At 44.4% G+C, this 14,079-nt stretch overlaps 2 pseudogenes; both read left to right on the top strand.

Annotated features, from left to right (window-relative positions):
- Window positions 1–1,038: 1,038 nt before the first annotated feature.
- Window positions 1,039–1,607, top strand: LOC140625338 (ATP synthase F(0) complex subunit C1, mitochondrial pseudogene; annotated as a pseudogene).
- Window positions 1,608–12,754: 11,147 nt separating this feature from the next.
- Window positions 12,755–13,304, top strand: LOC140625368 (UBX domain-containing protein 2B pseudogene; annotated as a pseudogene).
- The last annotated feature ends 775 nt before the right edge of the window (window positions 13,305–14,079 follow it).

Genomic DNA, 14,079 nt, shown 5'->3' on the forward strand with positions numbered 1-14,079 from the left:
TAAGGAGCAGGGTGTCTGTGCCGTCACTGCCAACGGGCCCTCCTAGGGGAGAAGGGGCAGATTGTCTGGAGATCCCAGACACTCTCTGGTCTCCCCAGCCCGCAGACTCTCAGAATTGCTCCACTCCTATGCATGGCCTCTTTAGCCAGATTCGCTCTACTGTCGCTTTGCTTCCCAGAAATGTGAAAAGTGGAACAAAGAGAGCAGCAAGGAAAGCTGCAAACTCTGGGAGAGGAAAAACATCTCCCAGAGAAGCAGCCCCAGGAGACCAAGCAGTCCTAGTTTCCAGGCCCTCTTGCGGGGCCCACTCCCCCTTCTGCCTTCAGGCTGCAGAGGAGGCCTTGGCCACCTTCCAAAGAATTCCCACCCAACTTTTTTTGTTGTTGTTTGCCTCAAAAAGTACAGAGTGTACCTCTGTAAATTGTTACCATAAGAACCTCGACTAAGACAAAAACTTTTCTTGAAAACCGAAGTCTGAAATGGAAAAATAAAAAATCCCATTCACAGAAACAAAGTGTGTATATAGATACCTGGAACATTTTTAGAAATATGCCAGAAATATGTGAAGAAAACCAGAGAACTTTAAGGACATTAAAAATGACCTAAATGAATGAAAAGTCAACATGTTCCTGATGAGATTTGACATTATAAGGATGTCAGTTTAATGCGATTTTCATCAAAATCCCAATGGGGAGCTTTTGGAACTTGACAAGTTGATTATGAAATTCTTCTGGAAGACTCACATAAGCACAGCCAAAACATTTTGAGGAAAAAAAAAAAAAAAAAGAATAAGAGGCACTAATAGGGGGCCTTGCCCTAACAGTAGCAAAATGTCCTGTAAAGAAAGCAGCAGGAAGGGGCACCTGGTGGTTTAGTTGATTAAGTGTCTGCCTTTGGCTCAGGTCATAATCCTGGGGTCCTGGGATGGAGGCCCATATAGGGCTCTCTGCTCAGCAGGGAGCCCACTTCTCCCTCTGCCCCTCTCCCTGTTCATGTTTGCGCTCTCTCTCTCTCTCTCTCTCTCTCTGAAATAAACTCTTTAAAAAATTAAAAATGGAGACGTAGAGCTAAAGCCGGGAGACTGAGAAAATGCAGACCACCGGGGCATTACTCATTCCTCCGGCTCTGATCCGCTGCTATACCAAGAATCTAATCAGGCCTTTGTCTGCCTCCTTCTTGAGTAGGCCAGAGATCCCATCTAAACAGCCATCCTACAGCAGCTCCCCACTCCAGGTGGCCCGACAGGAGTTTCAGACCAGTGTTGTCTCCGGGGACATTGACACAGCAGCCAAGTTTATTGGCGCTGGGGCTGCCACAGTTGGTGTGGCTGGTTCAGGGGCTGGTATTGGGACAGTGTTTGGCAGCTTGATCATTGGCTATGCCAGGAACCCGTCTCTCAAGCAGCAGCTCTTCTCCTATGCCATTCTGGGCTTTGCCCTGTCTGAGGCCATGGGGCTCTTCTGTTTGATGGTTGCCTTCCTCATCCTCTTCGCCATGTGAAGCTCTGTGAGGGTCACCTACCCGTCCCTGCTGCTTTGACTTTAGTCCATGCCTGGTGCTGGAATGTGTTAAGCTTTACCATTAAACACAATGTTTCTCTAAAAAAATTTTTTTTTTAATTTAAAAATTAAAAATTAAGAATTTAGGGACACCCGGGTGGCTTAACAGTTACGCGCCTGCCCTCAGCCCAGGGCCTGATCCTAGAGACCCGGAATGGAGTCCCACATTGGGCTCCCTGCGTGGAGCCTACTTCTCCCTCTGCCTGCATCTCTGCCTCTCTCTCTCCTTGTATCTCTCACGAATAAATAAAATCTTTTTAAAATTTTATTTAATTTAAAAATTTGTTTAAAAAAGAAAGGAAGCAACAGTAACCAAAGCAGCATGATACTGACAAAGAGGCAGACAAAAATGGGTAGATCAATTGAGCAGGAATAACCATGATTACATGGATTTTTTTTTTTTTTTTTTTGCTATATGTGATAAATTAACTTTAATGATCTAACTAATAAGTTGTTCAATAGTTTGAGGACAATGAGCTGTCCAACCAGAGAAAGGGAAGTTTCTTCTCTCCTGGCATGCACATTAAGTTCCAAAAGGATTAAACAGTTAGACAGGGGTACCTGGGTGGCTCCATCGGTTGAGTGTCCAACTCTTGCTTTCACCTAGGGTCATGGTTTTAGGATTCTGAGATCAAGCCCCACATCAGGCTCCAAGCTCAGTGCAGAGTCTGCTTGAGATTCTCTTTCTCTCTCTGCCCCTTCTCCCACTCCCTCTCACTCACTCTCTCTTAAAAAAATAATTAAAAAGTTAAGTTAAAAAAATTAAATCTAATGACTAAAGTTTGAAGTACAGGGATGCCTGGGTGGCTCAGTGGTGAAGTGTCTGCCTTTGGCTCAGGTCATGATCCCGGGGTCCAGGGATCGAATCCTGCATCAGGTTCCCCATGGGGAGCCTGCTTCTTCTGCCTATGTCTCTGCCTCTCTGTGTGTCTCTCATAAATAAATTTTAAAATCTTTAAAAATAAAGTTTGAAGTTCAAATTCACTACTTAAACAGATAATATCTGTGTTAAAAAGGCATGCAATGCATTTCAAAAAAAACTCTTTAGAAAGTCACACATATCACCTACTATCACATAATTTTATAATACTGTGAATGAAATAGTGTTTCTCAAAGAAATGCTGTGATATCATGCTCTTAACTTATAAACAGTCTTCAGAGTTTTATTCCTCAAGAATAACACTCCTCCTAAAATCAGAAATGCTCAGCTGCACCTTCCAGGCATATGACTAAAATCTCCCTGGATCTGGTACTGGGAAGGTACAGCTTAGCCACCTCAGGTTTCATTGCCGTGTTAATTTTCATGAGAGAAGTGAATGGTAAGCAGCTGCCACTGGTAGCACTCATGACACCTTTAATTTCCCTGGGGTGGCCTCTGCAAAATGCTTGTGATCAAAGGGATGAGGTAAGGTGAGCTGGTTACTAGCTTAGGCAGCAGGGGTGGAGTTCTAGAAGGGAGGAAAGAGTCTTCATACAAGAATGACAAAGTCAGGGGCGCCTGGGTGGCTCCATTGGTCGAGTGTCTGATGCTCAGCTCAGGTCCTGTTCTCGGGGCTGTAAGATCCAGCACCTTCCTTGGCCCCATGCTCGACAGGGAGTCTGCTTCAGACTTTCTCCCTCTCCCTCTGCTCCCCACTGGTGCGCTCTGTCTCACTCTCTCTCTCTCTTTCTGCCTCTCTCTCTAAAATAAATGAATAAAACCTTTAAAAGAGGGGCGGGGGTGCCTGGCTGGCTCAGTCGGTTAAGCCTCTGCATTCAGCTCAGTCATGATCCCAGGCTCCTGGGATTGAGCCCTCCATCAGGCTCCCTGCTCAGTGGGGAATCTGTTTCTCCCTCTCCCTCTGCCCCTCCCCTCCAATTGTGTATGATCTCTCTCTCCCTCTCTCAAATAAATAAATTTTTTTTTTTAAATTCACACACTAGGGCTGCCTAGGTGGTGGCTCAGCGGTTAAGCATCTGCCTTTGGCTCAGTGCATGATCCTGGAGTCCCAGGATCGAGTCCCACATCAGGCTCCCTGCATGGCACCTGCTTCTTCCTCTGCCTGTGTCTCTGCCTCTCTCTCTCTCTCTGTGTCATGAATAAATAAAATCTTAAAAAAAATAAAAATAAAAAATTGACACACTTAAGATGAACACTGGATGTTATACTATATATTGGCAAAGTGAATTTGAATTTTTAAAATTGTAAAATTAATTTTTTTTTTAATTGACAAAGTCAGCTACCAGAGAATACAGACCTCAGAGTCCTGGTCCTGCTTGCTTCTGACCCTTGAAGCATGCAGGCCCCTAGACTCTTGCCCACACGGGAACAGAAGTAACGGTTCCTTGTTAGGACCTGAGCCATTGTCCTAGATATGGACCTCACTGCTGTGGGGCTCCAGCCTCCTGCAGCAGATCAGACGATGGAGACCTCAGGATTCCTCCAAAATGAAAATTTCGCACTTGAAACTGAGTTGTGGGTAGGGAGGGTGAAACTGGACGATCTTTCTTTCTTTCTTTCTTTCTTTCTTTCTTTCTTTCTTTCTTTCTTTCTTTCTTTTTTCCCGTTTAAAGGATTCTATTTATTTACTCATGAGAGACACAGAGAGAGAGAGAGGCAGAGACAGGCAGAGAGATAAGCAGGCTCCATGTAGGAAGCCCAACGTGGGACTCAACTCCAGGATCACTCCCTGAGTCAAAGGCAGACGCTCAACTGCTGAGGCACCCAGGTGTCCCTGCTTGTTTCATTAACTAGGTATCTCCATGGCATGGGAAGGGGGGCAGATGGAGAGAATGAGGAGGTGTGAATATCACCTACAAAACCAGAATTGTGGTGAGGGTTTGTGCTGGAGGGGCGGCCGTGCGCCGGGCAGAGGCAGCCCCAGGACGGGGCCGTCGGAGGCCGTTCTTGCTGCACGAGGTGCCACACGTTGGTTCTCTTGGCTCTGCTACCTGACCTAGCCACAAAAGACTGCCGGGGAGTTGGCCCAGCCACCAGAATCGAACATATGGAACAAATCAGCAGCATTACAGGAGGTCTGGCATGAGAAGGCTGCGTTAGGCCGTGACCACACGAGCCCATCAGAGCCTGGGCCCAGGACGGACCGAGCACAAGGCCCGTGGAGCAAAGCGAGAGCAGCAGAAGCCAAGCTCAGGGCGAGGTTAGGGAAGCCAGGGCCACAGGCCGGCTGACCCGAAAGGAAGCAGCAAAAGAGCAATATTGAGCCCAGCCTGCGGGGGTTTGCAGCGCTGCCTCAAGTGAACTGAGGGGGTCCCTTGGTGGCTTTCTAGTGAACCCCAAGGCAGCTCGAGAGTGCCTTTAATTCTTTTCATTGTCTCTCCTGGAAGCAGCTGGAGTCCTATGAGAAGGGGTTTGCGAAGTGCTCTACGACAGATGAGAACCCATCTTGTCCCCTTCTCTCTCTGAGATTTAAGGTCATTAAATATACTTTGAAGCTACCCCATGTAAGAACTAGATCACTTCACGCATTACCCTTTTGTTAGGAATTTGGGCTGTTGTCAGATTAACACTTTTTAAAGATAATGCTGTACTGAATTAAAAAGAGAGAGAGAGAGAGAGAGAAGGAAGAAGGAAAGATGGGAGACTTGTGGTTAAAAAGAAAGGGATGAACCAAAAGCTCCATCCCTCATTCAAGGGGTTTGGAAAAGCTCGAAGCCAGCTGGGGAATGGGGTTGGGGGGGAGTGGAGGCAGCTACAGAGAAGAGAGGAAAGCAGGCAGGATCCTAGAGAGGGAGAAACCAGTTTCCAGCATAACCTGCCCCCCCACCCCCCACCCCTGCCCCAGGAGGCCTGCGGGCATGGTCAGGTACACAGGTGACAGGTGTCTTCCATCTCAATTCCTCCTGCACACAGGGCTGCAGAGGGGAGGGCCAGGCTCCACAGTGAGGACCAGCGTAAGACCTGCAATGGGGGACAAGGAAACCCATGAAACGGGAGGTCAGAGGGTTTAGGGTCCCCGGGGCTTGGGGAAAGGGAAAGGCACTGGCTGCTTTGCAATCTCCGAGCCTGTGTAGAAGCACAAAAAAGTGAGCAGCGGGCTCCCGGGTGGCTCAGTCCGTTGAGCCTCTGCCTTCGGCTCAGATCAGGATCCCGGGGTCCTGGGATCGAGTCCTGCATCACCAGGCTCCCTGCTCAGCGGGCAGTCTGCTTCTCTCTCTCCCTCTACCACCAGCTCCCCCTTGCTCATGCTCTCCCTCTCTCTCTCTCTCTCTCTCAAATAAATAAATAAAATCTTAAAAAAAAAAAAAGTGAGAGCAGCCTTTCTTCTTTCATTCGTTAGTTCCACAAATATTGACTGAGCCCTGACTGTGTGCCAGAGCCTGCGCTGGAGTCCCGGTAAATAAAGGAGACGACAGTACGGCTCTTGTTCTCGAGAAGCTGGCAGCGAGGTGCAAGGACAGACACCCACTATCACACTTCAACACTGTGTTCACTTCCTATTGTTGCTGTAACACATTACACCCAACTTAGTTGCTTAAAACAGCACACATTGGTTATCTTACCCGTTCTGAAGGTCAGCAGTCCGAAGTGGATCTCACTGGGCCAAAATAAAGGTGTGGGCAGGGGCTGTGTGCCTTTCTGGAGGCTCCAGAATCTGCTTTTTTGAGTTTTCCAGCTTAAAGAGGCTGCCCACTTCCCTGGCCCCCTCCTAACTTCACAGCCAGCAACGACCACCTCTGACACTAACTCTCCTTCCTCCTTCTTCTATATTTAAGGGCCCTGGTGATTACACCGAGCCCACCCAGATAATCCAGGATAATCTCCCTGTTGGCAACTTTCATTCCTTCTGCAATCTTACTTCTCCCTTGCTCTCTGGCATAACATTTGTACAGGCTGAGGACACAGACATCTTGGGGGAAGGGAGGAGGAGGCCAATAATCTGCTTCCATCAACACCCTGTACTACGGTAGAGGTAGCGTGATGGGAGATGGTTCCAGTCCCACGCTGCAAATGGAATACAGGCTCTGGCCTCCCCCTCCCAACCTAAGTGGTTAGAAATGAAAACATACTTATCAAAATAAGTAACCTTGAGCCGCCTGGGTGGCTCAGTTGGTTAAGCATCTGCCTTTGGCTCAGGTCGTGATGTCAGGGTCCTGGGATCAAGCCCTGTGTGTTTGTCCCGCTCCCTGCTTGCTGGGGAGTCTGCTTCTCCTTCTGCTGCTCCTGCTGCTCCTGCTGCTTATGTGCTCTCTGTCTCTCTCTCTGTCAAATACATAAAAAACTTTAAAAAATAATAAAATATTTTATTTATTTTTAAGATTTTATTTATTCATTCATGAGAGAGACACAGAGAGAGAGGCAGAGACACAGGCAGAGGGAGAAGCAGGCTCCATGCAGGGAGCCCGATGTGGGACTCGATCCCTGGTCTCTAGGATCAGGCCCTGGGCTGAAGGTGGTGCTCAATCGCTGAGCCACCCGGGCTGCCCTGCCCCAGATCCTTTAAAAATATATATATAATTCCATAATTACCCTGGCCAACGAGGAGAGCCCTTGGTGGACCAGAAACCACGAGAATCCCCTGACAGCTGGAAGGCAGGTAGGAACTGGTCAGAGAAGAAAATCACAGCCTAAAATGTGCGTAGCAATAGATCCCCACGGGAGTTGAAAGCACCAAAATCACTCGGAGCTCAAAGAGGGTGGATCCTGAGAGCTTTGGGACTCAGAAATCACCAACGGGGAGCTGATGACTCAGGATGCCACCACGGACACCGTCAAGCATGTTAACCACTCCACACACACTCCCCCTTCTTGTCTCCTGGGGCCAAGAAACTCCAGCAAGACTACCTGCCTCCAGGTGAGAGCAGTGGATATGAGAACATTAGGTGAAAGAAAGGACGGTGTTCTTGATGGCTGGTGACACTTAGGAGGAAAGGGAAGCACCCCTTGCAGAAGATGAGCTCCAAAATATGCCCCCCATCAGCATATGCCCCCTGCAGTTATTGGCAACGCATCACAATGTGCACCAGGATATTGTCCCATCCCCCTTTTGCTAAGGGGGTTTAGAAATGGCAAGTGCAAATGGCCTCACAGGAAATCCCAGGTAAAGGATGAGGGTCTAAGGAGCCATTACCAAACGTTAGAAGAAAATCAACATCTTAAAAGAGCTCTCAAATCCAGCCTGGAGAAGAACTTCCACCCACTGAAATAGCTCATAGAGCAGGAACAGGAATTCAGAATAATTATCATCAGTCTTGGAGGCAAAAAGATATGCCAAAAATGAATGTGTACTCATTTTTAAAAACCCAAGTGAAAAATTGAACGTGATTATGAAACAAAAAAAAACACCTCCGTAGAACACTCCAAAAATAGGCATTATGTTCTTGTATCACACAGTGCAAGACAAAATACGAACATGATTACTCACGAAATTTTCGACATACGAAAAATTGAACATGATTATGGAACAACAAAAACCCCTCGACAGTACAACCAAAATGGGCATCTGTTTTTGTATCACACAGCGCAAGACAAAATACGGAAAGTATTCATTGAAAAGAAAATCTAAAATATACAGAGGACCAATCTAAAACATCCAATATCAGCTAATAGGAGTTCTGAAGTAGAGGGCACCTGGGTGGCTCAGTGGGTTAAAGCATCTGTCGTCAGCTCAGGTCATGATCCCAGTCCTGGGATCCAGCCCCCTGGGATCCAGCCTCACATTGTGAGTCCCCCGTTGGGCTCCATGCTCACCAGAGTTTGCTTTTCTCTCTCCCTCTGCCCCTCCTGCCCACTCTCTCTCCCTCTCAAATAATAAAACCTTTTTAAAAAAAGAGTTCTGAGGTAGAAAATACAATGTGAGAAGTTTTTTATTTTTTAAATTTATTTTATTTTATTCAAATTCAATCGATCAACGTATAGTGCATTAGTTTCAGAGGTAGAGTTCAGTGATTTGTCATTACATCACGTGCCCTCCTCATGCCCATCACCCAGTTACCCCATCCCCCTGCCCCCCTCCCCTCCAGCAACCCTCAGTTTATCTCCTATAGTTAAGAGTCTCTTGTGGTTTGTCTCCCTCTCTGATTTCATCTGATTTTATTTTTCCCTCCCTTCCCGTGTTCTGCTATTTTGTTTCTTCAATTCCACATATGAGTGAGATTATATGATAATTGTCTTTCTCTGATTGATTTATTTCGCTTAGCACAATAACCCTCTAGTTCCATCCACGTCATTGCAAATGGCAAGATTTCATTCTTTTTGATGGCTGAGTAGTATTCCATTGTATATACAGATACCTCTTCTTTATCCATTCATCTGTTGATGGACATCTGGGCTCTTTCCACCATTTGGCTACTGGGGACACTGCTGCTATAAGCATTGGGGTACAGGTGCCCCTTCGGATCACTACATTTGTATCTTTGCGGTAAATACCTAGTAGTGCAATTGCTGGGTTGTAGAGTAGCTCTATTTTTAACTTTTTGAGGAACCTCCCTACTGTTTTCCAGAGTGGCTGCACCAGCTTGTATTCCCACCAATAGCGTGAGGGTTCTCCTTTCTCTGCATCCTCCCCAACAACATTTGTTGTTTCCTGTCTTGTTAATTTTAGCCATTCTGACTGATGTGAGGTGGTATCTCTCTCTGTGTGTCTCTCTCTCTCTCTCTCTTTTTTTTTTTTTTTATGTGAGGTGGTATCTCATTATTGTTTTGATTTGTATTTCCCTGATGCCGGGTGATGTTGAGCATTTTTTCACGTGTCTGTTAGCCACTTGTATGTCTTCTTTGGAGAAATGTCAGTTCGTGTCTTCTGCCCATTTCTTAACTGGATTATTTGTTCTTTGGGTGTCACGTTTGACAAGTTCTTTATAGATTTTGGATGCTAGCCCTTTATCTGATAGGACATTTACAAGTATCTTCTCCCATTCTGTAGGTTTGTCTTTTGTTTTGTCGACTGTTTCCTTTGCTGTGCAGAAGATTTTTGTCTTGATAAAATCCTAATAGTTCATTTTTGGCATTGTCTCCCTTGCCTTTGGAGATGTGTCTAGCAGGAAGTTGTTGTGGCCGAGGTCAAAGAGGTTGCTGCCTGTGTTCTCCTCCAGGATTTTGATGGATTACTGTCTCACATTTAGGTCTTTCATCCATTTTGAGTTTATTTTTGTGTGTGGTGTGAGGAAATGGTCCAGCTTTATTCTTCTGCATGTGGGTGTCCAATTTTCCCAACACCTTTTGTTGAAGAGACTGTCTTTTTTTTTTTTTAAGATTTTATTTTTTTATTCATGAGAGGCACAGAGAGAGAAGCAGAGACACCAGCAGAGGGAGAAGCAGGTTCCATGCAATGAGCCCGATGTGGGACTCGATCCTGGGATTTCGGGATCACACCCTGGGCCGAAGGCAGATGCTCAACCCCTGAGCCACCCAGGCATCCCGAGACTGTCTTTTTCCATTGGACATTCTGTCCTACTTTGTCAAAGATCAGTTGACCATAGAGTTGAGGGTCCATGGCTGGATTCTCTATTCTGTTCCATTGATCAATGTGTCTGTTTTTGTTCCAGTACCACACTATCTTGATGATCACAGCTTTATAATATAGCTCAAAGTCTGGAATTGTGATGCCATCAGCTTTGGTTTTCTTTTTCAACCTTCCTTTGGCTATTCAGGGTCTTCTCTGGTTCCATATAAATTTTGGGATTATTTATTTCAACTCTGTGAAATAAATTGATGGTATTTTGATAGGGATTACATTGAATGTATAGATTGCTCTGGGTAGCATAGACATTTTAACATTTGTTCTTCCAATCCATTAGCACGGAATGTTTTTCGATTTCTTTGGGTCTTCCTCAATTTATTTCATGAGTTTTCTGTAGTTTTCAGATTATAGATCCTTTATGTCTTTGGTTAGGTTTATTCCTAGGTATCTTATGATTTTTGGTAGAATTGCAAATAGGATCAACTCCTTAATTTCTCTTTTTTTTGTTTGTTAGTATATAGAAATAACAACTGTTTTCTGTGCAATGATTTTATATCCTGACACTTTGCTGAATTCCTATATGAGTTCTAGCAATGTTGGGGCCGAGTGTTTTGGGTTTTCCATACAGAGTATCATGTCATCTGCAAAGAATGAGAGTTTGACTTCTTTGCCAATTTCGTATATGGCTTTCATTTCTTTTGTTGTCTGATTGCTGATGCTAGGACTTCTAGTACTATGTTGAACAGCAGTGGTGATAGTGGGCATCCGGCCATGTTCCTGACCTCAGGGGAGAGGCTCTCAGTTTTTCCCCATCGAGAATGATATTTGCTGCATGCTTTTCGTATATGGCTTTTATGATATCGAGGTATGTTACCTCTATCCCTACACTGTGAAGAATTTAAATCAAGAAAGGATGCTGGAGGGGATCCCTGGATGACTCAGCGGTTTAGCACCTGCCTTTGGCCCAGGGCGTGATCCTGGAGACCCAGGATCGAGTCCCGTGTCAGGCTCCTGGCATGGAGCCTGCTTCTCCCTCTGCCTGTGTCTCTGCCCACCACCACCCCTATCATGAATAAATAAATAAAATTAAAAAAAAAAAAAGAAAGGATGCTGGACTTTGTCAAATACTTTTTCTGCATCTGCTGAGAGGATCATATCGTTATTGTCCTTTCTTTTATTAATGTGGTATATCACATTGATTGATTTGTGGATGTTGAAGCATTCTTGCAGCCCAAGAATAAACCCCACTTGGTCATGGTGAATAATCCTTTTATTGTACTGTTAGATCCTATTGGCTAGTATCTTGGTAAGAATTTTTGCATCCATGTTTATCAGGGATATTAGTCTGTCAGTTGTGAGAGGAAGTTCTATTCAATAAATAAAAAAAAGGAAAATATCCCAGGATTGAAGATTAATGTCCCATGAATGTCCTTTCAGTTGGAAAGGGTACACCAAATGCCAGTCAGGATCCTTTTATAAAACTAACATGCAGATCTATTGTGATGGGGTTGCAGATACCAGGTAAGGAGGAAAGCCTGACAACTTCCAAGGAGGAAAAAAAAATAAAGATGAACCACAAGGTTCTGACCCTTGTATTGACAGGAAGTCTCTCATTGAAAAACAGGGGTAAGAAAAAAAGAGAGAGAATTTTTAAAGTTCAGAGGAAAAATATCTTTTTTCTTTTAATGGGAGAAGGGCTTTATTTATTTATTTTTTAAAGTAAGCTCTATGCCCAATGTGGGGCTCAAACTCATGACCCCAAGATCCAGAGTCACATGCTCTACTGACTTAGCCTGCCAGGTGGTCCAAGAGGAAAAATCTCTTTGAATCTTGAATTATATACACAGCCCGAACATCATTCCAGTGTGAAAATAAAAGATTTTTTTCATTTGGGAGGGGATCCCAAAAGTTTAACACTTACAAGCTTACTCTGAAGTAAATATGAAGGAGGATAGATCAGTGCTAAGAAAAAATGAATCCAAGAGGAAGAAGTGAGGAGGCAAACAGCAGTAAGCAAAGACTTTAGCAAAGTCATTCAAACTAAAAAGTAAGAAAAAATAGGCACCCAGGCACACAAAGGAGGGAGGGAGAGAGGGAGGGAGGGAGGGAGGGAGGGAGGGAGGGAGGGAAAAAAAAGAAACAGTCAAAGGATAAGAGTGGAGGAGCTGGCTGGAGACGGGAGGGTAGGAGAGGAGATCTACAGGGTCAAGGCCTCCAAGCACACAGGATTTGCAGAACTTTTTTTTTTTTTTTTTTTTTAAGTAGACTCCGCACCCAAAGTTGGTCTTGAAATCAAGACCCTGAGATCAAGAGCACATGTTCTACCAACTGAGCCAGACAGGGGCCCCAGGATTTACAGAATGTAATGAGAATGTGAAGACCTGGGGCACTTGGGTGGCTCAATTGTTGGAACATCTGACTCTTGATCTCAGCTCAGATCTTGATCTCGTGTCATGGGTTTAAGCTCCACATTAGGCTCCACTCTGGGTGTATAGTCTACTTAAAAAAAAAAAAAAAAAAAAGTGAAGACCTTGCAAAGAAACCTGAAAACAACCAAAGTGAATATGTATCAAGAAATAAATTGGGGAATGCCTGGGTGGCTTAGCCGTTGGGTGCCTACCTTTGGCCCAGGGTGTGATCCTGGAATTCCTGGAATTCCATGGCAGGCTTCCTGCATGGAGCCTGCTTCTCTCTCCGCCTGTGTCTCTGCCATTCTCTCTGTCTCTCATGAATAATAAATAAAATCTTTAAAAATAAATAAATAGATAAATAGATAGATAAATAAATAAATAGGCCTTGGCAGAATGAGTTGAAAATGAAGTGAAATGCAAATCTTCCAAATCTGACAGGCTTACAGTTATAGTCTTTCAAAGCACTTGCATACTACCTCAAAGGTTTTCCTGTTATTGGAGATATGTTTCCTTGGTTGAGGTGCTGACCACCACATTATTCCATTGAAAGGTTCTAAGCAAAAGAGCATGAGTCAGGGGATCACATGTAATTCAACCTTCAACTGGAAAAAAAATGTGAATGAACTTTTCAGAGAGGCAAGGGAAGCTGGGGCTATCCCTCTGAATGAAGCCGCGAGAGCTTTGAGTGATGACAAATCAAAGTAATTTATGTGTAGAGGGTACAGATTGGGGCACACTCCTTGTGTAAGCAGTCTAAATATATCTATGCAGAAAATCAGCCACAGGATGTTCAGATTTTGCTTCAGTTTACATGATGGTGAGTTGAAACCATACAAAGACCCAACAGATGTTCAATTTCTGGAATCTGTTAAGAGAAGGGTGACTCTTCATGTATGCCTGAAATCCAGCAACTTATATTAGAAAGCCTGTAAAGTGACATTAATGCTGGTAGGAGATTTCAAAAGAGCCTCCCCTGGAACTTCAGTGACTGGCTCATGGTGACCAAGTAGATTTGGATGGAAGGTCATCAAGCTCAAGCAGACCTAAAACCTAAAATGAGGTTCAAGGCTTTTAGTGGACAAAGACAAAAACTCAGAAGGCTTGCTGTATAATCAATGCATCTTCTTCCCCAAGAAGAGGAAGAGAAGACACTATTTAATGTAGTTGTGCTTATTGATGATTCAAATCCAGCAACAAAAATTCAAACAGAGCCCCTGGCCAGCTCCGTCAGTAGACAATGCGACCCTTGATCTCAGGATCATAAGTTTGAGCCCCATATCGTGCACAAAGATTACTTAAAAAAATTTTTTTTCAATTCCGGTTAGCAGATGACAGACATTTGATACAAAGATTCAATAGTGCAGACAGATTCCTGGATGTTGGGGACTTTACTGTACAGTTTCCTCCTTATTTTGCAACTTTTGATTTTGTTCTTAGTGACTTTATTTCCAAACAGAGAGCTGATGAAAAGCCTAGCACAAGAAGCAAATATTCTTAATACAGATGACCCTTGAACATTGCAGGGGGAAGGGGTGTCCACCTTCCCCCTCAGTTGAAAATCCATGTATAGCTTTGACTTTCCCAAAACTTAATTACTAGTAACCTACTGTTGACCAGAAGCCTTGTGATACCATAAAGTTGATGAACATGTATTTTGTGTGTTATATGCATTATATGCTGTATTCTTTTTTTTTAAGAATTTTATTT

The sequence above is a fragment of the Canis lupus genome, chromosome 36, assembly GCF_048164855.1.
Source record: "Canis lupus baileyi chromosome 36, mCanLup2.hap1, whole genome shotgun sequence".
Lineage (NCBI taxonomy): Eukaryota > Metazoa > Chordata > Mammalia > Carnivora > Canidae > Canis > Canis lupus.